The sequence below is a fragment of the Hyla sarda genome, unplaced genomic scaffold (assembly GCF_029499605.1).
Source record: "Hyla sarda isolate aHylSar1 unplaced genomic scaffold, aHylSar1.hap1 scaffold_1771, whole genome shotgun sequence".
NCBI lineage: Eukaryota > Metazoa > Chordata > Amphibia > Anura > Hylidae > Hyla > Hyla sarda.
Window position 1 is genome coordinate 45,002 of NW_026608415.1, and position 25,443 is coordinate 70,444.

Below are 25,443 nucleotides of genomic sequence, written 5' to 3' on the forward strand. Positions count from 1 at the left end.
TAGTACGGTCGAAAAAAGACATATGTCCATCAAGTTCAACCAGGGAATTAAGGGGTAGGGGTGTGGCGCGATATTGGGGAAGGGATGAGATTTTATATTTCTTCATAAGCATTAATCTTATTTTGTCAATTAGGAACATTCAGCACCCACCCGCTATCAAGGCAGCTGCCTATCATGTCATGCCCTACCTGCACAGGTGTGCTGGCTACTCAAATGATCCAATTAAGGAGGCCATTTAGTCAGCAGCAGCAGAAGTCCTGTGCCTGGACGCTCCAACAGCGGCCAGACACAAGCAGAAGCAGCAGAAGCAGCAGCAGCACCACCTTTTGTTTTTTGGCTGCAGCAGCAGCAGCAGCAAGGCCCACAGGGCTGGCTAGCTGGCTAGCCAGCAAGCAGGTAGCAATGAAAGTAGGAATCTTTCTTTTTAACCCTGTAAGGGGGTGGTGCACTGTACCCGAAGATACTGCCATATCGGGTCAATGCATAGGGCGACGGAAGCAAGCTTCGAAATCGGCCCCCGTTCTCAAAAATCCATTTAATATATGGTCCCCAGATAGGGGACGTATCAGATATTAAACTGATAAGAACAGATACTACACTTGATCTTAGCCAAAAGGCCGAGAAGCGATAACCGTGAAAGGGGCGGGCCCAACAAGGTCCCCTTCATGGGCACTATCACTGCTTGCTGTCAGGGAGGCTGCCAGACAATTTTCCATGCACACTCTGGGCTGGGGGGCAGTCAACCACCAGTACACACAGCAGAACCTAAACCCATACCATTATTGCTAAGCAGCAAGACAGGGGCCCATTGCACTCCCACGGGGCCTTTTTAAATGCAATCCATAACCCGGATTTGCCAGGAACCCTTCTTACTCCTCCTACTTGCATGTGACACTGGGCTTAGGATCTGCATAGGAAACACACACACAAGCACACACCTACCTTTGTTGCCTGCAGATGCCTCCTTGGCTGTCCCCAAACGGTATCAAACCAACACCCACGGGAAGCTGTAAGCATAGAGGACATGCCTGCACCCCATTGGACTTACCTGTGTGGGTTAAATCCGGGTTATTTGACAACCTATGGCGGTGATGGTTCTGCTCAGGCAGAGCAGTGCTGATGCTCCTCATAAAGCTGTCGCTGCTGTGAAGGTTCTAGGTGACATCACAATCCCTATGGTTACATACACAACAAAGCTGGGTTGTTGTTGTTTACACTCTGCAAGGCCTGTGGAAGTGAGTGACATCATAGCACTGTAGTTCTGAGGGTTCTAGATGGATGCAACAATCTCCTGTTGCTTCTATGAAGGCCATAATAGACGACATCACCAAACAGCTCCATAGTCACATACACAGCAAAGGAGAGATGTTGTTTACACCTAGTGATGTCAGTGGTATTGAGTGACATCACAGCACAGTGCTAAGGCTCCTGGGCCTGGACACAGCAGCGGCTGCAATATCTCAACGGAGAATACGTTTATATATATGTGTGTGTGTGCGCGTATATATATATATATATATATATATATATATATATATATATATATATTTCTCCGCCGAAATCACTTTTAAACCCATTTCCACCTTTTTTTCCCTTCTCTTCCTCTTACTTTTTTTTCACGTTTTTTTACGTTTTTCTCCTTTTCGCCTCTTTTCTGGGCGTATTATTCTTCTTTTTCTTCTTTTTTTTCGTCTAATGCATACCCCATCAGTGCAGCAATGCTTATTCAATACCGCCAGCAGATGGAGACACTGGGGGATAATTTTCTAAGGATTTATACTGATTTTTCCTGTCTGAATTTGTCGCACAGAAAGTTGCAGGCCAAATATGTGTGACATTTCTGCGACTTTAGCTTCTAGAGCATTTTTACAACATTATACATAGGTGCTGAATACATAAAAAGCGACTGTTCAGCGACAGACAAGTCGCATCGGCTGAAAGTAGGCCAGAATGTCAGTCCATGTTGGAGCAGGTTTAGATACAGTCTAAAGCATAGATCTCAAAGTCTGTGCACAGAATTTAGCAAGGGCCTCGCACCTTCTGATGCATCGGGTAGGTGCACTATAGCATAGCCTAACCCTCTGTACTTTGGTCTATATTGATGCGGGACATAGACAGCCAGCTGATGACCAATCCATTAGTGCAATGGATGGCTGGAAGCATTTGTCTTTGCCTTTGCAATACCACAGAAGCAATGCATGGTCAATGTACAGCAATGACACACCTGTGTGAACAGCCAGGAGACCCCCCCATGTTATGTTACATAGTTACATAGTTAGTACGGTCGAAAAAAGACATATGTCCATCAAGTTCAACCAGGGAATTAAGGGGTAGGGGTGTGGCGCGATATTGGGGAAGGGATGAGATTTTATATTTCTTCATAAGCATTAATCTTATTTTGTCAATTAGGAACATTCAGCACCCACCCGCTATCAAGGCAGCTGCCTATCATGTCATGCCCTACCTGCACAGGTGTGCTGGCTACTCAAATGATCCAATTAAGGAGGCCATTTAGTCAGCAGCAGCAGAAGTCCTGTGCCTGGACGCTCCAACAGCGGCCAGACACAAGCAGAAGCAGCAGAAGCAGCAGCAGCACCACCTTTTGTTTTTTGGCTGCAGCAGCAGCAGCAGCAGCAGCAAGGCCCACAGGGCTGGCTAGCTGGCTAGCCAGCAAGCAGGTAGCAATGAAAGTAGGAATCTTTCTTTTTAACCCTGTAAGGGGGTGGTGCACTGTACCCGAAGATACTGCCATATCGGGTCAATGCATAGGGCGACGGAAGCAAGCTTCGAAATCGGCCCCCGTTCTCAAAAATCCATTTAATATATGGTCCCCAGATAGGGGACGTATCAGATATTAAACTGATAAGAACAGATACTACACTTGATCTTAGCCAAAAGGCCGAGAAGCGATAACCGTGAAAGGGGCGGGCCCAACAAGGTCCCCTTCATGGGCACTATCACTGCTTGCTGTCAGGGAGGCTGCCAGACAATTTTCCATGCACACTCTGGGCTGGGGGGCAGTCAACCACCAGTACACACAGCAGAACCTAAACCCATACCATTATTGCTAAGCAGCAAGACAGGGGCCCATTGCACTCCCACGGGGCCTTTTTAAATGCAATCCATAACCCGGATTTGCCAGGAACCCTTCTTACTCCTCCTACTTGCATGTGACACTGGGCTTAGGATCTGCATAGGAAACACACACACAAGCACACACCTACCTTTGTTGCCTGCAGATGCCTCCTTGGCTGTCCCCAAACGGTATCAAACCAACACCCACGGGAAGCTGTAAGCATAGAGGACATGCCTGCACCCCATTGGACTTACCTGTGTGGGTTAAATCCGGGTTATTTGACAACCTATGGCGGTGATGGTTCTGCTCAGGCAGAGCAGTGCTGATGCTCCTCATAAAGCTGTCGCTGCTGTGAAGGTTCTAGGTGACATCACAATCCCTATGGTTACATACACAACAAAGCTGGGTTGTTGTTGTTTACACTCTGCAAGGCCTGTGGAAGTGAGTGACATCATAGCACTGTAGTTCTGAGGGTTCTAGATGGATGCAACAATCTCCTGTTGCTTCTATGAAGGCCATAATAGACGACATCACCAAACAGCTCCATAGTCACATACACAGCAAAGGAGAGATGTTGTTTACACCTAGTGATGTCAGTGGTATTGAGTGACATCACAGCACAGTGCTAAGGCTCCTGGGCCTGGACACAGCAGCGGCTGCAATATCTCAACGGAGAATACGTTTATATATATGTGTGTGTGTGCGCGTATATATATATATATATATATATATATATATATATATATATATATATATTTCTCCGCCGAAATCACTTTTAAACCCATTTCCACCTTTTTTTCCCTTCTCTTCCTCTTACTTTTTTTTCACGTTTTTTTACGTTTTTCTCCTTTTCGCCTCTTTTCTGGGCGTATTATTCTTCTTTTTCTTCTTTTTTTTCGTCTAATGCATACCCCATCAGTGCAGCAATGCTTATTCAATACCGCCAGCAGATGGAGACACTGGGGGATAATTTTCTAAGGATTTATACTGATTTTTCCTGTCTGAATTTGTCGCACAGAAAGTTGCAGGCCAAATATGTGTGACATTTCTGCGACTTTAGCTTCTAGAGCATTTTTACAACATTATACATAGGTGCTGAATACATAAAAAGCGACTGTTCAGCGACAGACAAGTCGCATCGGCTGAAAGTAGGCCAGAATGTCAGTCCATGTTGGAGCAGGTTTAGATACAGTCTAAAGCATAGATCTCAAAGTCTGTGCACAGAATTTAGCAAGGGCCTCGCACCTTCTGATGCATCAGGTAGGTGCACTATAGCATAGCCTAACCCTCTGTACTTTGGTCTATATTGATGCGGGACATAGACAGCCAGCTGATGACCAATCCATTAGTGCAATGGATGGCTGGAAGCATTTGTCTTTGCCTTTGCAATACCACAGAAGCAATGCATGGTCAATGTACAGCAATGACACACCTGTGTGAACAGCCAGGAGACCCCCCCATGTTATGTTACATAGTTACATAGTTAGTACGGTCGAAAAAAGACATATGTCCATCAAGTTCAACCAGGGAATTAAGGGGTAGGGGTGTGGCGCGATATTGGGGAAGGGATGAGATTTTATATTTCTTCATAAGCATTAATCTTATTTTGTCAATTAGGAACATTCAGCACCCACCCGCTATCAAGGCAGCTGCCTATCATGTCATGCCCTACCTGCACAGGTGTGCTGGCTACTCAAATGATCCAATTAAGGAGGCCATTTAGTCAGCAGCAGCAGAAGTCCTGTGCCTGGACGCTCCAACAGCGGCCAGACACAAGCAGAAGCAGCAGAAGCAGCAGCAGCACCACCTTTTGTTTTTTGGCTGCAGCAGCAGCAGCAGCAGCAGCAAGGCCCACAGGGCTGGCTAGCTGGCTAGCCAGCAAGCAGGTAGCAATGAAAGTAGGAATCTTTCTTTTTAACCCTGTAAGGGGGTGGTGCACTGTACCCGAAGATACTGCCATATCGGGTCAATGCATAGGGCGACGGAAGCAAGCTTCGAAATCGGCCCCCGTTCTCAAAAATCCATTTAATATATGGTCCCCAGATAGGGGACGTATCAGATATTAAACTGATAAGAACAGATACTACACTTGATCTTAGCCAAAAGGCCGAGAAGCGATAACCGTGAAAGGGGCGGGCCCAACAAGGTCCCCTTCATGGGCACTATCACTGCTTGCTGTCAGGGAGGCTGCCAGACAATTTTCCATGCACACTCTGGGCTGGGGGGCAGTCAACCACCAGTACACACAGCAGAACCTAAACCCATACCATTATTGCTAAGCAGCAAGACAGGGGCCCATTGCACTCCCACGGGGCCTTTTTAAATGCAATCCATAACCCGGATTTGCCAGGAACCCTTCTTACTCCTCCTACTTGCATGTGACACTGGGCTTAGGATCTGCATAGGAAACACACACACAAGCACACACCTACCTTTGTTGCCTGCAGATGCCTCCTTGGCTGTCCCCAAACGGTATCAAACCAACACCCACGGGAAGCTGTAAGCATAGAGGACATGCCTGCACCCCATTGGACTTACCTGTGTGGGTTAAATCCGGGTTATTTGACAACCTATGGCGGTGATGGTTCTGCTCAGGCAGAGCAGTGCTGATGCTCCTCATAAAGCTGTCGCTGCTGTGAAGGTTCTAGGTGACATCACAATCCCTATGGTTACATACACAACAAAGCTGGGTTGTTGTTGTTTACACTCTGCAAGGCCTGTGGAAGTGAGTGACATCATAGCACTGTAGTTCTGAGGGTTCTAGATGGATGCAACAATCTCCTGTTGCTTCTATGAAGGCCATAATAGACGACATCACCAAACAGCTCCATAGTCACATACACAGCAAAGGAGAGATGTTGTTTACACCTAGTGATGTCAGTGGTATTGAGTGACATCACAGCACAGTGCTAAGGCTCCTGGGCCTGGACACAGCAGCGGCTGCAATATCTCAACGGAGAATACGTTTATATATATGTGTGTGTGTGCGCGTATATATATATATATATATATATATATATATATATATATATATTTCTCCGCCGAAATCACTTTTAAACCCATTTCCACCTTTTTTTCCCTTCTCTTCCTCTTACTTTTTTTTCACGTTTTTTTACGTTTTTCTCCTTTTCGCCTCTTTTCTGGGCGTATTATTCTTCTTTTTCTTCTTTTTTTTCGTCTAATGCATACCCCATCAGTGCAGCAATGCTTATTCAATACCGCCAGCAGATGGAGACACTGGGGGATAATTTTCTAAGGATTTATACTGATTTTTCCTGTCTGAATTTGTCGCACAGAAAGTTGCAGGCCAAATATGTGTGACATTTCTGCGACTTTAGCTTCTAGAGCATTTTTACAACATTATACATAGGTGCTGAATACATAAAAAGCGACTGTTCAGCGACAGACAAGTCGCATCGGCTGAAAGTAGGCCAGAATGTCAGTCCATGTTGGAGCAGGTTTAGATACAGTCTAAAGCATAGATCTCAAAGTCTGTGCACAGAATTTAGCAAGGGCCTCGCACCTTCTGATGCATCAGGTAGGTGCACTATAGCATAGCCTAACCCTCTGTACTTTGGTCTATATTGATGCGGGACATAGACAGCCAGCTGATGACCAATCCATTAGTGCAATGGATGGCTGGAAGCATTTGTCTTTGCCTTTGCAATACCACAGAAGCAATGCATGGTCAATGTACAGCAATGACACACCTGTGTGAACAGCCAGGAGACCCCCCCATGTTATGTTACATAGTTACATAGTTAGTACGGTCGAAAAAAGACATATGTCCATCAAGTTCAACCAGGGAATTAAGGGGTAGGGGTGTGGCGCGATATTGGGGAAGGGATGAGATTTTATATTTCTTCATAAGCATTAATCTTATTTTGTCAATTAGGAACATTCAGCACCCACCCGCTATCAAGGCAGCTGCCTATCATGTCATGCCCTACCTGCACAGGTGTGCTGGCTACTCAAATGATCCAATTAAGGAGGCCATTTAGTCAGCAGCAGCAGAAGTCCTGTGCCTGGACGCTCCAACAGCGGCCAGACACAAGCAGAAGCAGCAGAAGCAGCAGCAGCACCACCTTTTGTTTTTTGGCTGCAGCAGCAGCAGCAGCAGCAGCAAGGCCCACAGGGCTGGCTAGCTGGCTAGCCAGCAAGCAGGTAGCAATGAAAGTAGGAATCTTTCTTTTTAACCCTGTAAGGGGGTGGTGCACTGTACCCGAAGATACTGCCATATCGGGTCAATGCATAGGGCGACGGAAGCAAGCTTCGAAATCGGCCCCCGTTCTCAAAAATCCATTTAATATATGGTCCCCAGATAGGGGACGTATCAGATATTAAACTGATAAGAACAGATACTACACTTGATCTTAGCCAAAAGGCCGAGAAGCGATAACCGTGAAAGGGGCGGGCCCAACAAGGTCCCCTTCATGGGCACTATCACTGCTTGCTGTCAGGGAGGCTGCCAGACAATTTTCCATGCACACTCTGGGCTGGGGGGCAGTCAACCACCAGTACACACAGCAGAACCTAAACCCATACCATTATTGCTAAGCAGCAAGACAGGGGCCCATTGCACTCCCACGGGGCCTTTTTAAATGCAATCCATAACCCGGATTTGCCAGGAACCCTTCTTACTCCTCCTACTTGCATGTGACACTGGGCTTAGGATCTGCATAGGAAACACACACACAAGCACACACCTACCTTTGTTGCCTGCAGATGCCTCCTTGGCTGTCCCCAAACGGTATCAAACCAACACCCACGGGAAGCTGTAAGCATAGAGGACATGCCTGCACCCCATTGGACTTACCTGTGTGGGTTAAATCCGGGTTATTTGACAACCTATGGCGGTGATGGTTCTGCTCAGGCAGAGCAGTGCTGATGCTCCTCATAAAGCTGTCGCTGCTGTGAAGGTTCTAGGTGACATCACAATCCCTATGGTTACATACACAACAAAGCTGGGTTGTTGTTGTTTACACTCTGCAAGGCCTGTGGAAGTGAGTGACATCATAGCACTGTAGTTCTGAGGGTTCTAGATGGATGCAACAATCTCCTGTTGCTTCTATGAAGGCCATAATAGACGACATCACCAAACAGCTCCATAGTCACATACACAGCAAAGGAGAGATGTTGTTTACACCTAGTGATGTCAGTGGTATTGAGTGACATCACAGCACAGTGCTAAGGCTCCTGGGCCTGGACACAGCAGCGGCTGCAATATCTCAACGGAGAATACGTTTATATATATGTGTGTGTGTGCGCGTATATATATATATATATATATATATATATATATATATATATATATATATATTTCTCCGCCGAAATCACTTTTAAACCCATTTCCACCTTTTTTTCCCTTCTCTTCCTCTTACTTTTTTTTCACGTTTTTTTACGTTTTTCTCCTTTTCGCCTCTTTTCTGGGCGTATTATTCTTCTTTTTCTTCTTTTTTTTCGTCTAATGCATACCCCATCAGTGCAGCAATGCTTATTCAATACCGCCAGCAGATGGAGACACTGGGGGATAATTTTCTAAGGATTTATACTGATTTTTCCTGTCTGAATTTGTCGCACAGAAAGTTGCAGGCCAAATATGTGTGACATTTCTGCGACTTTAGCTTCTAGAGCATTTTTACAACATTATACATAGGTGCTGAATACATAAAAAGCGACTGTTCAGCGACAGACAAGTCGCATCGGCTGAAAGTAGGCCAGAATGTCAGTCCATGTTGGAGCAGGTTTAGATACAGTCTAAAGCATAGATCTCAAAGTCTGTGCACAGAATTTAGCAAGGGCCTCGCACCTTCTGATGCATCAGGTAGGTGCACTATAGCATAGCCTAACCCTCTGTACTTTGGTCTATATTGATGCGGGACATAGACAGCCAGCTGATGACCAATCCATTAGTGCAATGGATGGCTGGAAGCATTTGTCTTTGCCTTTGCAATACCACAGAAGCAATGCATGGTCAATGTACAGCAATGACACACCTGTGTGAACAGCCAGGAGACCCCCCCATGTTATGTTACATAGTTACATAGTTAGTACGGTCGAAAAAAGACATATGTCCATCAAGTTCAACCAGGGAATTAAGGGGTAGGGGTGTGGCGCGATATTGGGGAAGGGATGAGATTTTATATTTCTTCATAAGCATTAATCTTATTTTGTCAATTAGGAACATTCAGCACCCACCCGCTATCAAGGCAGCTGCCTATCATGTCATGCCCTACCTGCACAGGTGTGCTGGCTACTCAAATGATCCAATTAAGGAGGCCATTTAGTCAGCAGCAGCAGAAGTCCTGTGCCTGGACGCTCCAACAGCGGCCAGACACAAGCAGAAGCAGCAGAAGCAGCAGCAGCACCACCTTTTGTTTTTTGGCTGCAGCAGCAGCAGCAGCAGCAGCAAGGCCCACAGGGCTGGCTAGCTGGCTAGCCAGCAAGCAGGTAGCAATGAAAGTAGGAATCTTTCTTTTTAACCCTGTAAGGGGGTGGTGCACTGTACCCGAAGATACTGCCATATCGGGTCAATGCATAGGGCGACGGAAGCAAGCTTCGAAATCGGCCCCCGTTCTCAAAAATCCATTTAATATATGGTCCCCAGATAGGGGACGTATCAGATATTAAACTGATAAGAACAGATACTACACTTGATCTTAGCCAAAAGGCCGAGAAGCGATAACCGTGAAAGGGGCGGGCCCAACAAGGTCCCCTTCATGGGCACTATCACTGCTTGCTGTCAGGGAGGCTGCCAGACAATTTTCCATGCACACTCTGGGCTGGGGGGCAGTCAACCACCAGTACACACAGCAGAACCTAAACCCATACCATTATTGCTAAGCAGCAAGACAGGGGCCCATTGCACTCCCACGGGGCCTTTTTAAATGCAATCCATAACCCGGATTTGCCAGGAACCCTTCTTACTCCTCCTACTTGCATGTGACACTGGGCTTAGGATCTGCATAGGAAACACACACACAAGCACACACCTACCTTTGTTGCCTGCAGATGCCTCCTTGGCTGTCCCCAAACGGTATCAAACCAACACCCACGGGAAGCTGTAAGCATAGAGGACATGCCTGCACCCCATTGGACTTACCTGTGTGGGTTAAATCCGGGTTATTTGACAACCTATGGCGGTGATGGTTCTGCTCAGGCAGAGCAGTGCTGATGCTCCTCATAAAGCTGTCGCTGCTGTGAAGGTTCTAGGTGACATCACAATCCCTATGGTTACATACACAACAAAGCTGGGTTGTTGTTGTTTACACTCTGCAAGGCCTGTGGAAGTGAGTGACATCATAGCACTGTAGTTCTGAGGGTTCTAGATGGATGCAACAATCTCCTGTTGCTTCTATGAAGGCCATAATAGACGACATCACCAAACAGCTCCATAGTCACATACACAGCAAAGGAGAGATGTTGTTTACACCTAGTGATGTCAGTGGTATTGAGTGACATCACAGCACAGTGCTAAGGCTCCTGGGCCTGGACACAGCAGCGGCTGCAATATCTCAACGGAGAATACGTTTATATATATGTGTGTGTGTGCGCGTATATATATATATATATATATATATATATATATATTTCTCCGCCGAAATCACTTTTAAACCCATTTCCACCTTTTTTTCCCTTCTCTTCCTCTTACTTTTTTTTCACGTTTTTTTACGTTTTTCTCCTTTTCGCCTCTTTTCTGGGCGTATTATTCTTCTTTTTCTTCTTTTTTTTCGTCTAATGCATACCCCATCAGTGCAGCAATGCTTATTCAATACCGCCAGCAGATGGAGACACTGGGGGATAATTTTCTAAGGATTTATACTGATTTTTCCTGTCTGAATTTGTCGCACAGAAAGTTGCAGGCCAAATATGTGTGACATTTCTGCGACTTTAGCTTCTAGAGCATTTTTACAACATTATACATAGGTGCTGAATACATAAAAAGCGACTGTTCAGCGACAGACAAGTCGCATCGGCTGAAAGTAGGCCAGAATGTCAGTCCATGTTGGAGCAGGTTTAGATACAGTCTAAAGCATAGATCTCAAAGTCTGTGCACAGAATTTAGCAAGGGCCTCGCACCTTCTGATGCATCAGGTAGGTGCACTATAGCATAGCCTAACCCTCTGTACTTTGGTCTATATTGATGCGGGACATAGACAGCCAGCTGATGACCAATCCATTAGTGCAATGGATGGCTGGAAGCATTTGTCTTTGCCTTTGCAATACCACAGAAGCAATGCATGGTCAATGTACAGCAATGACACACCTGTGTGAACAGCCAGGAGACCCCCCCATGTTATGTTACATAGTTACATAGTTAGTACGGTCGAAAAAAGACATATGTCCATCAAGTTCAACCAGGGAATTAAGGGGTAGGGGTGTGGCGCGATATTGGGGAAGGGATGAGATTTTATATTTCTTCATAAGCATTAATCTTATTTTGTCAATTAGGAACATTCAGCACCCACCCGCTATCAAGGCAGCTGCCTATCATGTCATGCCCTACCTGCACAGGTGTGCTGGCTACTCAAATGATCCAATTAAGGAGGCCATTTAGTCAGCAGCAGCAGAAGTCCTGTGCCTGGACGCTCCAACAGCGGCCAGACACAAGCAGAAGCAGCAGAAGCAGCAGCAGCACCACCTTTTGTTTTTTGGCTGCAGCAGCAGCAGCAGCAGCAGCAAGGCCCACAGGGCTGGCTAGCTGGCTAGCCAGCAAGCAGGTAGCAATGAAAGTAGGAATCTTTCTTTTTAACCCTGTAAGGGGGTGGTGCACTGTACCCGAAGATACTGCCATATCGGGTCAATGCATAGGGCGACGGAAGCAAGCTTCGAAATCGGCCCCCGTTCTCAAAAATCCATTTAATATATGGTCCCCAGATAGGGGACGTATCAGATATTAAACTGATAAGAACAGATACTACACTTGATCTTAGCCAAAAGGCCGAGAAGCGATAACCGTGAAAGGGGCGGGCCCAACAAGGTCCCCTTCATGGGCACTATCACTGCTTGCTGTCAGGGAGGCTGCCAGACAATTTTCCATGCACACTCTGGGCTGGGGGGCAGTCAACCACCAGTACACACAGCAGAACCTAAACCCATACCATTATTGCTAAGCAGCAAGACAGGGGCCCATTGCACTCCCACGGGGCCTTTTTAAATGCAATCCATAACCCGGATTTGCCAGGAACCCTTCTTACTCCTCCTACTTGCATGTGACACTGGGCTTAGGATCTGCATAGGAAACACACACACAAGCACACACCTACCTTTGTTGCCTGCAGATGCCTCCTTGGCTGTCCCCAAACGGTATCAAACCAACACCCACGGGAAGCTGTAAGCATAGAGGACATGCCTGCACCCCATTGGACTTACCTGTGTGGGTTAAATCCGGGTTATTTGACAACCTATGGCGGTGATGGTTCTGCTCAGGCAGAGCAGTGCTGATGCTCCTCATAAAGCTGTCGCTGCTGTGAAGGTTCTAGGTGACATCACAATCCCTATGGTTACATACACAACAAAGCTGGGTTGTTGTTGTTTACACTCTGCAAGGCCTGTGGAAGTGAGTGACATCATAGCACTGTAGTTCTGAGGGTTCTAGATGGATGCAACAATCTCCTGTTGCTTCTATGAAGGCCATAATAGACGACATCACCAAACAGCTCCATAGTCACATACACAGCAAAGGAGAGATGTTGTTTACACCTAGTGATGTCAGTGGTATTGAGTGACATCACAGCACAGTGCTAAGGCTCCTGGGCCTGGACACAGCAGCGGCTGCAATATCTCAACGGAGAATACGTTTATATATATGTGTGTGTGTGCGCGTATATATATATATATATATATATATATATATATATATATATATTTCTCCGCCGAAATCACTTTTAAACCCATTTCCACCTTTTTTTCCCTTCTCTTCCTCTTACTTTTTTTTCACGTTTTTTTACGTTTTTCTCCTTTTCGCCTCTTTTCTGGGCGTATTATTCTTCTTTTTCTTCTTTTTTTTCGTCTAATGCATACCCCATCAGTGCAGCAATGCTTATTCAATACCGCCAGCAGATGGAGACACTGGGGGATAATTTTCTAAGGATTTATACTGATTTTTCCTGTCTGAATTTGTCGCACAGAAAGTTGCAGGCCAAATATGTGTGACATTTCTGCGACTTTAGCTTCTAGAGCATTTTTACAACATTATACATAGGTGCTGAATACATAAAAAGCGACTGTTCAGCGACAGACAAGTCGCATCGGCTGAAAGTAGGCCAGAATGTCAGTCCATGTTGGAGCAGGTTTAGATACAGTCTAAAGCATAGATCTCAAAGTCTGTGCACAGAATTTAGCAAGGGCCTCGCACCTTCTGATGCATCAGGTAGGTGCACTATAGCATAGCCTAACCCTCTGTACTTTGGTCTATATTGATGCGGGACATAGACAGCCAGCTGATGACCAATCCATTAGTGCAATGGATGGCTGGAAGCATTTGTCTTTGCCTTTGCAATACCACAGAAGCAATGCATGGTCAATGTACAGCAATGACACACCTGTGTGAACAGCCAGGAGACCCCCCCATGTTATGTTACATAGTTACATAGTTAGTACGGTCGAAAAAAGACATATGTCCATCAAGTTCAACCAGGGAATTAAGGGGTAGGGGTGTGGCGCGATATTGGGGAAGGGATGAGATTTTATATTTCTTCATAAGCATTAATCTTATTTTGTCAATTAGGAACATTCAGCACCCACCCGCTATCAAGGCAGCTGCCTATCATGTCATGCCCTACCTGCACAGGTGTGCTGGCTACTCAAATGATCCAATTAAGGAGGCCATTTAGTCAGCAGCAGCAGAAGTCCTGTGCCTGGACGCTCCAACAGCGGCCAGACACAAGCAGAAGCAGCAGAAGCAGCAGCAGCACCACCTTTTGTTTTTTGGCTGCAGCAGCAGCAGCAGCAGCAGCAGCAAGGCCCACAGGGCTGGCTAGCTGGCTAGCCAGCAAGCAGGTAGCAATGAAAGTAGGAATCTTTCTTTTTAACCCTGTAAGGGGGTGGTGCACTGTACCCGAAGATACTGCCATATCGGGTCAATGCATAGGGCGACGGAAGCAAGCTTCGAAATCGGCCCCCGTTCTCAAAAATCCATTTAATATATGGTCCCCAGATAGGGGACGTATCAGATATTAAACTGATAAGAACAGATTTTTTTTTTTATCTAAAGCCGAGGAACGTGCTTTCGATTCACCCAAAGTGCAAGAAAAAGTGCAAACGTGTTACACTAAAAAAAACGTGCACAAAGGATGCGGTCTATCGCAAGCCCTTCTCCGATAGGAGAGAGGCCCCCCAACAAACCTTACCCTTCGCCTCCGGACCAAAAGGTACCTGCGAGGTTCCAGGTTCGATGTCCCTTTTCGCCGAAGCTACTAGGGGACCACAAATGCTCCCGGCATCCCCCTTGGCGTTAGCCAAGGTATCTGCCCGCAGAGCCAATTACGGTAGGTACCCTGCCAAAGCAGGAGTACCCGGGGTGTTTGCAGGGAGGTGCGGAACCTAATGGCCACACACACCTCCCCTAGACCGCCAGGAGGGACACCCAGAAGGGCTACCGCATCCTGACAAATCCTGTGAACACACAACACGCAAAAAGTGACACAGTGAGACAAAAAAAGAAATAAATAAGTGAATGTGTGCAGATATACTGCCCGGACATCCGGCCGGATCTATAAAAATTTCTCTGATCCTAGCCAGAAGGCCGGGAATCAAGAGGTGAGTGCCACAAGGTGAAGAGATTATGGTGCCCGTGCTTCAACTCAGTGAGCCTATTCTCCCAGTGAGTTTCGGCACCTCGGGGTCACCACTCCCCGAGGCACAAAGTACCTCGGCTCTAGACCCTCTCAGCCTCATGGCGAGACCCGGAGGGAACAGGTCACATCGGGGCAGCCGTCGAGCTGATTCCTCAGAACCAGCCCCGGAAAGCCCTGGTACACCTGCATCCTCCATGCAGCACCCATCCCCACCAGCATGAAAACTGATAAGAACAGATACTACACTTGATCTTAGCCAAAAGGCCGAGAAGCGATAACCGTGAAAGGGGCGGGCCCAACAAGGTCCCCTTCATGGGCACTATCACTGCTTGCTGTCAGGGAGGCTGCCAGACAATTTTCCATGCACACTCTGGGCTGGGGGGCAGTCAACCACCAGTACACACAGCAGAACCTAAACCCATACCATTATTGCTAAGCAGCAAGACAGGGGCCCATTGCACTCCCACGGGGCCTTTTTAAATGCAATCCATAACCCGGATTTGCCAGGAACCCTTCTTACTCCTCCTACTTGCATGTGACACTGGGCTTAGGATCTGCATAGGAAACACACACACAAGCACACACCTACCTTTGTTGCCTGCAGATGCCTCCTTGGCTGTCCCCAAACGGTATCAAACCAACACCCACGGGAAGCTGTAAGCATAGAGGACATGCCTGCACCCCATTGGACTTACCTGTGTGGGTTAAATCCGGGTTATTTGACAACCTATGGCGGTGATGGTTCTGCTCAGGCAGAGCAGTGCTGATGCTCCTCATAAAGCTGTCGCTGCTGTGAAGGTTCTAGGTGACAGCACAATCCCTATGGTTACATACACAACAAAGCTGGGTTGTTGTTGTTTACACTCTGCAAGGCCTGTGGAAGTGAGTGACATCATAGCACTGTAGTTCTGAGGGTTCTAGATGGATGCAACAATCTCCTGTTGCTTCTATGAAGGCCATAATAGACGACATCACCAAACAGCTCCATAGTCACATACACAGCAAAGGAGAGATGTTGTTTACACCTAGTGATGTCAGTGGTATTGAGTGACATCACAGCACAGTGCTAAGGCTCCTGGGCCTGGACACAGCAGCGGCTGCAATATCTCAACGGAGAATACGTTTATATATATGTGTGTGTGTGCGCGTATATATATATATATATATATATATATATATATATATTTCTCCGCCGAAATCACTTTTAAACCCATTTCCACCTTTTTTTCCCTTCTCTTCCTCTTACTTTTTTTTCACGTTTTTTTACGTTTTTCTCCTTTTCGCCTCTTTTCTGGGCGTATTATTCTTCTTTTTCTTCTTTTTTTTCGTCTAATGCATACCCCATCAGTGCAGCAATGCTTATTCAATACCGCCAGCAGATGGAGACACTGGGGGATAATTTTCTAAGGATTTATACTGATTTTTCCTGTCTGAATTTGTCGCACAGAAAGTTGCAGGCCAAATATGTGTGACATTTCTGCGACTTTAGCTTCTAGAGCATTTTTACAACATTATACATAGGTGCTGAATACATAAAAAGCGACTGTTCAGCGACAGACAAGTCGCATCGGCTGAAAGTAGGCCAGAATGTCAGTCCATGTTGGAGCAGGTTTAGATACAGTCTAAAGCATAGATCTCAAAGTCTGTGCACAGAATTTAGCAAGGGCCTCGCACCTTCTGATGCATCAGGTAGGTGCACTATAGCATAGCCTAACCCTCTGTACTTTGGTCTATATTGATGCGGGACATAGACAGCCAGCTGATGACCAATCCATTAGTGCAATGGATGGCTGGAAGCATTTGTCTTTGCCTTTGCAATACCACAGAAGCAATGCATGGTCAATGTACAGCAATGACACACCTGTGTGAACAGCCAGGAGACCCCCCCATGTTATGTTACATAGTTACATAGTTAGTACGGTCGAAAAAAGACATATGTCCATCAAGTTCAACCAGGGAATTAAGGGGTAGGGGTGTGGCGCGATATTGGGGAAGGGATGAGATTTTATATTTCTTCATAAGCATTAATCTTATTTTGTCAATTAGGAACATTCAGCACCCACCCGCTATCAAGGCAGCTGCCTATCATGTCATGCCCTACCTGCACAGGTGTGCTGGCTACTCAAATGATCCAATTAAGGAGGCCATTTAGTCAGCAGCAGCAGAAGTCCTGTGCCTGGACGCTCCAACAGCGGCCAGACACAAGCAGAAGCAGCAGAAGCAGCAGCAGCACCACCTTTTGTTTTTTGGCTGCAGCAGCAGCAGCAGCAGCAGCAAGGCCCACAGGGCTGGCTAGCTGGCTAGCCAGCAAGCAGGTAGCAATGAAAGTAGGAATCTTTCTTTTTAACCCTGTAAGGGGGTGGTGCACTGTACCCGAAGATACTGCCATATCGGGTCAATGCATAGGGCGACGGAAGCAAGCTTCGAAATCGGCCCCCGTTCTCAAAAATCCATTTAATATATGGTCCCCAGATAGGGGACGTATCAGATATTAAACTGATAAGAACAGATACTACACTTGATCTTAGCCAAAAGGCCGAGAAGCGATAACCGTGAAAGGGGCGGGCCCAACAAGGTCCCCTTCATGGGCACTATCACTGCTTGCTGTCAGGGAGGCTGCCAGACAATTTTCCATGCACACTCTGGGCTGGGGGGCAGTCAACCACCAGTACACACAGCAGAACCTAAACCCATACCATTATTGCTAAGCAGCAAGACAGGGGCCCATTGCACTCCCACGGGGCCTTTTTAAATGCAATCCATAACCCGGATTTGCCAGGAACCCTTCTTACTCCTCCTACTTGCATGTGACACTGGGCTTAGGATCTGCATAGGAAACACACACACAAGCACACACCTACCTTTGTTGCCTGCAGATGCCTCCTTGGCTGTCCCCAAACGGTATCAAACCAACACCCACGGGAAGCTGTAAGCATAGAGGACATGCCTGCACCCCATTGGACTTACCTGTGTGGGTTAAATCCGGGTTATTTGACAACCTATGGCGGTGATGGTTCTGCTCAGGCAGAGCAGTGCTGATGCTCCTCATAAAGCTGTCGCTGCTGTGAAGGTTCTAGGTGACATCACAATCCCTATGGTTACATACACAACAAAGCTGGGTTGTTGTTGTTTACACTCTGCAAGGCCTGTGGAAGTGAGTGACATCATAGCACTGTAGTTCTGAGGGTTCTAGATGGATGCAACAATCTCCTGTTGCTTCTATGAAGGCCATAATAGACGACATCACCAAACAGCTCCATAGTCACATACACAGCAAAGGAGAGATGTTGTTTACACCTAGTGATGTCAGTGGTATTGAGTGACATCACAGCACAGTGCTAAGGCTCCTGGGCCTGGACACAGCAGCGGCTGCAATATCTCAACGGAGAATACGTTTATATATATGTGTGTGTGTGCGCGTATATATATATATATATATATATATATATATATATATTTCTCCGCCGAAATCACTTTTAAACCCATTTCCACCTTTTTTTCCCTTCTCTTCCTCTTACTTTTTTTTCACGTTTTTTTACGTTTTTCTCCTTTTCGCCTCTTTTCTGGGCGTATTATTCTTCTTTTTCTTCTTTTTTTTCGTCTAATGCATACCCCCTCAGTGCAGCAATGCTTATTCAATACCGCCAGCAGATGGAGACACTGGGGGATAATTTTCTAAGGATTTATACTGATTTTTCCTGTCTGAATTTGTCGCACAGAAAGTTGCAGGCCAAATATGTGTGACATTTCTGCGACTTTAGCTTCTAGAGCATTTTTACAACATTATACATAGGTGCTGAATACATAAAAAGCGACTGTTCAGCGACAGACAAGTCGCATCGGCTGAAAGTAGGCCAGAATGTCAGTCCATGTTGGAGCAGGTTTAGATACAGTCTAAAGCATAGATCTCAAAGTCTGTGCACAGAATTTAGCAAGGGCCTCACACCTTCTGATGCATCAGGTAGGTGCACTATAGCATAGCCTAACCCTCTGTACTTTGGTCTATATTGATGCGGGACATAGACAGCCAGCTGATGACCAATCCATTAGTGCAATGGATGGCTGGAAGCATTTGTCTTTGCCTTTGCAATACCACAGAAGCAATGCATGGTCAATGTACAGCAATGACACACCTGTGTGAACAGCCAGGAGACCCCCCCATGTTATGTTACATAGTTACATAGTTAGTACGGTCGAAAAAAGACATATGTCCATCAAGTTCAACCAGGGAATTAAGGGGTAGGGGTGTGGCGCGATATTGGGGAAGGGATGAGATTTTATATTTCTTCATAAGCATTAATCTTATTTTGTCAATTAGGAACATTCAGCACCCACCCGCTATCAAGGCAGCTGCCTATCATGTCATGCCCTACCTGCACAGGTGTGCTGGCTACTCAAATGATCCAATTAAGGAGGCCATTTAGTCAGCAGCAGCAGAAGTCCTGTGCCTGGACGCTCCAACAGCGGCCAGACACAAGCAGAAGCAGCAGAAGCAGCAGCAGCACCACCTTTTGTTTTTTGGCTGCAGCAGCAGCAGCAGCAGCAAGGCCCACAGGGCTGGCTAGCTGGCTAGCCAGCAAGCAGGTAGCAATGAAAGTAGGAATCTTTCTTTTTAACCCTGTAAGGGGGTGGTGCACTGTACCCGAAGATACTGCCATATCGGGTCAATGCATAGGGCGACGGAAGCAAGCTTCGAAATCGGCCCCCGTTCTCAAAAATCCATTTAATATATGGTCCCCAGATAGGGGACGTATCAGATATTAAACTGATAAGAACAGATACTACACTTGATCTTAGCCAAAAGGCCGAGAAGCGATAACCGTGAAAGGGGCGGGCCCAACAAGGTCCCCTTCATGGGCACTATCACTGCTTGCTGTCAGGGAGGCTGCCAGACAATTTTCCATGCACACTCTGGGCTGGGGGGCAGTCAACCACCAGTACACACAGCAGAACCTAAACCCATACCATTATTGCTAAGCAGCAAGACAGGGGCCCATTGCACTCCCACGGGGCCTTTTTAAATGCAATCCATAACCCGGATTTGCCAGGAACCCTTCTTACTCCTCCTACTTGCATGTGACACTGGGCTTAGGATCTGCATAGGAAACACACACACAAGCACACACCTACCTTTGTTGCCTGCAGATGCCTCCTTGGCTGTCCCCAAACGGTATCAAACCAACACCCACGGGAAGCTGTAAGCATAGAGGACATGCCTGCACCCCATTGGACTTACCTGTGTGGGTTAAATCCGGGTTATTTGACAACCTATGGCGGTGATGGTTCTGCTCAGGCAGAGCAGTGCTGATGCTCCTCATAAAGCTGTCGCTGCTGTGAAGGTTCTAGGTGACATCACAATCCCTATGGTTACATACACAACAAAGCTGGGTTGTTGTTGTTTACACTCTGCAAGGCCTGTGGAAGTGAGTGACATCATAGCACTGTAGTTCTGAGGGTTCTAGATGGATGCAACAATCTCCTGTTGCTTCTATGAAGGCCATAATAGACGACATCACCAAACAGCTCCATAGTCACATACACAGCAAAGGAGAGATGTTGTTTACACCTAGTGATGTCAGTGGTATTGAGTGACATCACAGCACAGTGCTAAGGCTCCTGGGCCTGGACACAGCAGCGGCTGCAATATCTCAACGGAGAATACGTTTATATATATGTGTGTGTGTGCGCGTATATATATATATATATATATATATATATATATATATTTCTCCGCCGAAATCACTTTTAAACCCATTTCCACCTTTTTTTCCCTTCTCTTCCTCTTACTTTTTTTTCACGTTTTTTTACGTTTTTCTCCTTTTCGCCTCTTTTCTGGGCGTATTATTCTTCTTTTTCTTCTTTTTTTCCGTCTAATGCATACCCCATCAGTGCAGCAATGCTTATTCAATACCGCCAGCAGATGGAGACACTGGGGGATAATTTTCTAAGGATTTATACTGATTTTTCCTGTCTGAATTTGTCGCACAGAAAGTTGCAGGCCAAATATGTGTGACATTTCTGCGACTTTAGCTTCTAGAGCATTTTTACAACATTATACATAGGTGCTGAATACATAAAAAGCGACTGTTCAGCGACAGACAAGTCGCATCGGCTGAAAGTAGGCCAGAATGTCAGTCCATGTTGGAGCAGGTTTAGATACAGTCTAAAGCATAGATCTCAAAGTCTGTGCACAGAATTTAGCAAGGGCCTCGCACCTTCTGATGCATCAGGTAGGTGCACTATAGCATAGCCTAACCCTCTGTACTTTGGTCTATATTGATGCGGGACATAGACAGCCAGCTGATGACCAATCCATTAGTGCAATGGATGGCTGGAAGCATTTGTCTTTGCCTTTGCAATACCACAGAAGCAATGCATGGTCAATGTACAGCAATGACACACCTGTGTGAACAGCCAGGAGACCCCCCCATGTTATGTTACATAGTTACATAGTTAGTACGGTCGAAAAAAGACATATGTCCATCAAGTTCAACCAGGGAATTAAGGGGTAGGGGTGTGGCGCGATATTGGGGAAGGGATGAGATTTTATATTTCTTCATAAGCATTAATCTTATTTTGTCAATTAGGAACATTCAGCACCCACCCGCTATCAAGGCAGCTGCCTATCATGTCATGCCCTACCTGCACAGGTGTGCTGGCTACTCAAATGATCCAATTAAGGAGGCCATTTAGTCAGCAGCAGCAGAAGTCCTGTGCCTGGACGCTCCAACAGCGGCCAGACACAAGCAGAAGCAGCAGAAGCAGCAGCAGCACCACCTTTTGTTTTTTGGCTGCAGCAGTAGCAGCAGCAGCAGCAAGGCCCACAGGGCTGGCTAGCTGGCTAGCCAGCAAGCAGGTAGCAATGAAAGTAGGAATCTTTCTTTTTAACCCTGTAAGGGGGTGGTGCACTGTACCCGAAGATACTGCCATATCGGGTCAATGCATAGGGCGACGGAAGCAAGCTTCGAAATCGGCCCCCGTTCTCAAAAATCCATTTAATATATGGTCCCCAGATAGGGGACGTATCAGATATTAAACTGATAAGAACAGATACTACACTTGATCTTAGCCAAAAGGCCGAGAAGCGATAACCGTGAAAGGGGCGGGCCCAACAAGGTCCCCTTCATGGGCACTATCACTGCTTGCTGTCAGGGAGGCTGCCAGACAATTTTCCATGCACACTCTGGGCTGGGGGGCAGTCAACCACCAGTACACACAGCAGAACCTAAACCCATACCATTATTGCTAAGCAGCAAGACAGGGGCCCATTGCACTCCCACGGGGCCTTTTTAAATGCAATCCATAACCCGGATTTGCCAGGAACCCTTCTTACTCCTCCTACTTGCATGTGACACTGGGCTTAGGATCTGCATAGGAAACACACACACAAGCACACACCTACCTTTGTTGCCTGCAGATGCCTCCTTGGCTGTCCCCAAACGGTATCAAACCAACACCCACGGGAAGCTGTAAGCATAGAGGACATGCCTGCACCCCATTGGACTTACCTGTGTGGGTTAAATCCGGGTTATTTGACAACCTATGGCGGTGATGGTTCTGCTCAGGCAGAGCAGTGCTGATGCTCCTCATAAAGCTGTCGCTGCTGTGAAGGTTCTAGGTGACATCACAATCCCTATGGTTACATACACAACAAAGCTGGGTTGTTGTTGTTTACACTCTGCAAGGCCTGTGGAAGTGAGTGACATCATAGCACTGTAGTTCTGAGGGTTCTAGATGGATGCAACAATCTCCTGTTGCTTCTATGAAGGCCATAATAGACGACATCACCAAACAGCTCCATAGTCACATACACAGCAAAGGAGAGATGTTGTTTACACCTAGTGATGTCAGTGGTATTGAGTGACATCACAGCACAGTGCTAAGGCTCCTGGGCCTGGACACAGCAGCGGCTGCAATATCTCAACGGAGAATACGTTTATATATATGTGTGTGTGTGCGCGTATATATATATATATATATATATATATATATATATATATATATTTCTCCGCCGAAATCACTTTTAAACCCATTTCCACCTTTTTTTCCCTTCTCTTCCTCTTACTTTTTTTTCACGTTTTTTTACGTTTTTCTCCTTTTCGCCTCTTTTCTGGGCGTATTATTCTTCTTTTTCTTCTTTTTTTTCGTCTAATGCATACCCCATCAGTGCAGCAATGCTTATTCAATACCGCCAGCAGATGGAGACACTGGGGGATAATTTTCTAAGGATTTATACTGATTTTTCCTGTCTGAATTTGTCGCACAGAAAGTTGCAGGCCAAATATGTGTGACATTTCTGCGACTTTAGCTTCTAGAGCATTTTTACAACATTATACATAGGTGCTGAATACATAAAAAGCGACTGTTCAGCGACAGACAAGTCGCATCGGCTGAAAGTAGGCCAGAATGTCAGTCCATGTTGGAGCAGGTTTAGATACAGTCTAAAGCATAGATCTCAAAGTCTGTGCACAGAATTTAGCAAGGGCCTCGCACCTTCTGATGCATCAGGTAGGTGCACTATAGCATAGCCTAACCCTCTGTACTTTGGTCTATATTGATGCGGGACATAGACAGCCAGCTGATGACCAATCCATTAGTGCAATGGATGGCTGGAAGCATTTGTCTTTGCCTTTGCAATACCACAGAAGCAATGCATGGTCAATGTACAGCAATGACACACCTGTGTGAACAGCCAGGAGACCCCCCCATGTTATGTTACATAGTTACATAGTTAGTACGGTCGAAAAAAGACATATGTCCATCAAGTTCAACCAGGGAATTAAGGGGTAGGGGTGTGGCGCGATATTGGGGAAGGGATGAGATTTTATATTTCTTCATAAGCATTAATCTTATTTTGTCAATTAGGAACATTCAGCACCCACCCGCTATCAAGGCAGCTGCCTATCATGTCATGCCCTACCTGCACAGGTGTGCTGGCTACTCAAATGATCCAATTAAGGAGGCCATTTAGTCAGCAGCAGCAGAAGTCCTGTGCCTGGACGCTCCAACAGCGGCCAGACACAAGCAGAAGCAGCAGAAGCAGCAGCAGCACCACCTTTTGTTTTTTGGCTGCAGCAGCAGCAGCAGCAGCAGCAAGGCCCACAGGGCTGGCTAGCTGGCTAGCCAGCAAGCAGGTAGCAATGAAAGTAGGAATCTTTCTTTTTAACCCTGTAAGGGGGTGGTGCACTGTACCCGAAGATACTGCCATATCGGGTCAATGCATAGGGCGACGGAAGCAAGCTTCGAAATCGGCCCCCGTTCTCAAAAATCCATTTAATATATGGTCCCCAGATAGGGGACGTATCAGATATTAAACTGATAAGAACAGATACTACACTTGATCTTAGCCAAAAGGCCGAGAAGCGATAACCGTGAAAGGGGCGGGCCCAACAAGGTCCCCTTCATGGGCACTATCACTGCTTGCTGTCAGGGAGGCTGCCAGACAATTTTCCATGCACACTCTGGGCTGGGGGGCAGTCAACCACCAGTACACACAGCAGAACCTAAACCCATACCATTATTGCTAAGCAGCAAGACAGGGGCCCATTGCACTCCCACGGGGCCTTTTTAAATGCAATCCATAACCCGGATTTGCCAGGAACCCTTCTTACTCCTCCTACTTGCATGTGACACTGGGCTTAGGATCTGCATAGGAAACACACACACAAGCACACACCTACCTTTGTTGCCTGCAGATGCCTCCTTGGCTGTCCCCAAACGGTATCAAACCAACACCCACGGGAAGCTGTAAGCATAGAGGACATGCCTGCACCCCATTGGACTTACCTGTGTGGGTTAAATCCGGGTTATTTGACAACCTATGGCGGTGATGGTTCTGCTCAGGCAGAGCAGTGCTGATGCTCCTCATAAAGCTGTCGCTGCTGTGAAGGTTCTAGGTGACATCACAATCCCTATGGTTACATACACAACAAAGCTGGGTTGTTGTTGTTTACACTCTGCAAGGCCTGTGGAAGTGAGTGACATCATAGCACTGTAGTTCTGAGGGTTCTAGATGGATGCAACAATCTCCTGTTGCTTCTATGAAGGCCATAATAGACGACATCACCAAACAGCTCCATAGTCACATACACAGCAAAGGAGAGATGTTGTTTACACCTAGTGATGTCAGTGGTATTGAGTGACATCACAGCACAGTGCTAAGGCTCCTGGGCCTGGACACAGCAGCGGCTGCAATATCTCAACGGAGAATACGTTTATATATATGTGTGTGTGTGCGCGTATATATATATATATATATATATATATATATATATATATATTTCTCCGCCGAAATCACTTTTAAACCCATTTCCACCTTTTTTTCCCTTCTCTTCCTCTTACTTTTTTTTCACGTTTTTTTACGTTTTTCTCCTTTTCGCCTCTTTTCTGGGCGTATTATTCTTCTTTTTCTTCTTTTTTTTCGTCTAATGCATACCCCATCAGTGCAGCAATGCTTATTCAATACCGCCAGCAGATGGAGACACTGGGGGATAATTTTCTAAGGATTTATACTGATTTTTCCTGTCTGAATTTGTCGCACAGAAAGTTGCAGGCCAAATATGTGTGACA

General features: G+C 46.3%; 11 non-coding genes and 1 pseudogene across 11 annotated transcripts; all 12 read right to left on the reverse strand.

The window, feature by feature from the left end:
• Window positions 1-438: 438 nt before the first annotated feature.
• On the reverse strand, window positions 439-629 carry LOC130313472 (U2 spliceosomal RNA). Its single transcript, XR_008861387.1, has one exon. It is a non-coding gene; the product is annotated as a U2 spliceosomal RNA (small nuclear RNA).
• A 2,091-nt stretch (window positions 630-2,720) lies between these two features.
• LOC130313474 (U2 spliceosomal RNA) lies at window positions 2,721-2,911 on the reverse strand. Its single transcript, XR_008861388.1, has one exon. It is a non-coding gene; the product is annotated as a U2 spliceosomal RNA (small nuclear RNA).
• A 2,093-nt stretch (window positions 2,912-5,004) lies between these two features.
• LOC130313475 (U2 spliceosomal RNA) lies at window positions 5,005-5,195 on the reverse strand. The gene has a single exon (XR_008861389.1). It is a non-coding gene; the product is annotated as a U2 spliceosomal RNA (small nuclear RNA).
• A 2,087-nt stretch (window positions 5,196-7,282) lies between these two features.
• Window positions 7,283-7,473, reverse strand: LOC130313476 (U2 spliceosomal RNA). The gene has a single exon (XR_008861390.1). It is a non-coding gene; the product is annotated as a U2 spliceosomal RNA (small nuclear RNA).
• Window positions 7,474-9,568: 2,095 nt separating this feature from the next.
• LOC130313477 (U2 spliceosomal RNA) lies at window positions 9,569-9,759 on the reverse strand. Its single transcript, XR_008861391.1, has one exon. It is a non-coding gene; the product is annotated as a U2 spliceosomal RNA (small nuclear RNA).
• A 2,079-nt stretch (window positions 9,760-11,838) lies between these two features.
• Window positions 11,839-12,029, reverse strand: LOC130313478 (U2 spliceosomal RNA). Its single transcript, XR_008861392.1, has one exon. It is a non-coding gene; the product is annotated as a U2 spliceosomal RNA (small nuclear RNA).
• Window positions 12,030-14,119: 2,090 nt separating this feature from the next.
• On the reverse strand, window positions 14,120-14,303 carry LOC130313487 (U2 spliceosomal RNA). The gene has a single exon (XR_008861400.1). It is a non-coding gene; the product is annotated as a U2 spliceosomal RNA (small nuclear RNA).
• Window positions 14,304-14,990: 687 nt separating this feature from the next.
• On the reverse strand, window positions 14,991-15,150 carry LOC130313488 (U2 spliceosomal RNA; annotated as a pseudogene).
• Window positions 15,151-17,231: 2,081 nt separating this feature from the next.
• On the reverse strand, window positions 17,232-17,422 carry LOC130313479 (U2 spliceosomal RNA). Its single transcript, XR_008861393.1, has one exon. It is a non-coding gene; the product is annotated as a U2 spliceosomal RNA (small nuclear RNA).
• Window positions 17,423-19,500: 2,078 nt separating this feature from the next.
• On the reverse strand, window positions 19,501-19,691 carry LOC130313480 (U2 spliceosomal RNA). Its single transcript, XR_008861394.1, has one exon. It is a non-coding gene; the product is annotated as a U2 spliceosomal RNA (small nuclear RNA).
• Window positions 19,692-21,772: 2,081 nt separating this feature from the next.
• LOC130313481 (U2 spliceosomal RNA) lies at window positions 21,773-21,963 on the reverse strand. Its single transcript, XR_008861395.1, has one exon. It is a non-coding gene; the product is annotated as a U2 spliceosomal RNA (small nuclear RNA).
• A 2,087-nt stretch (window positions 21,964-24,050) lies between these two features.
• LOC130313482 (U2 spliceosomal RNA) lies at window positions 24,051-24,241 on the reverse strand. The gene has a single exon (XR_008861396.1). It is a non-coding gene; the product is annotated as a U2 spliceosomal RNA (small nuclear RNA).
• Between the last annotated feature and the right edge of the window lie 1,202 nt (window positions 24,242-25,443).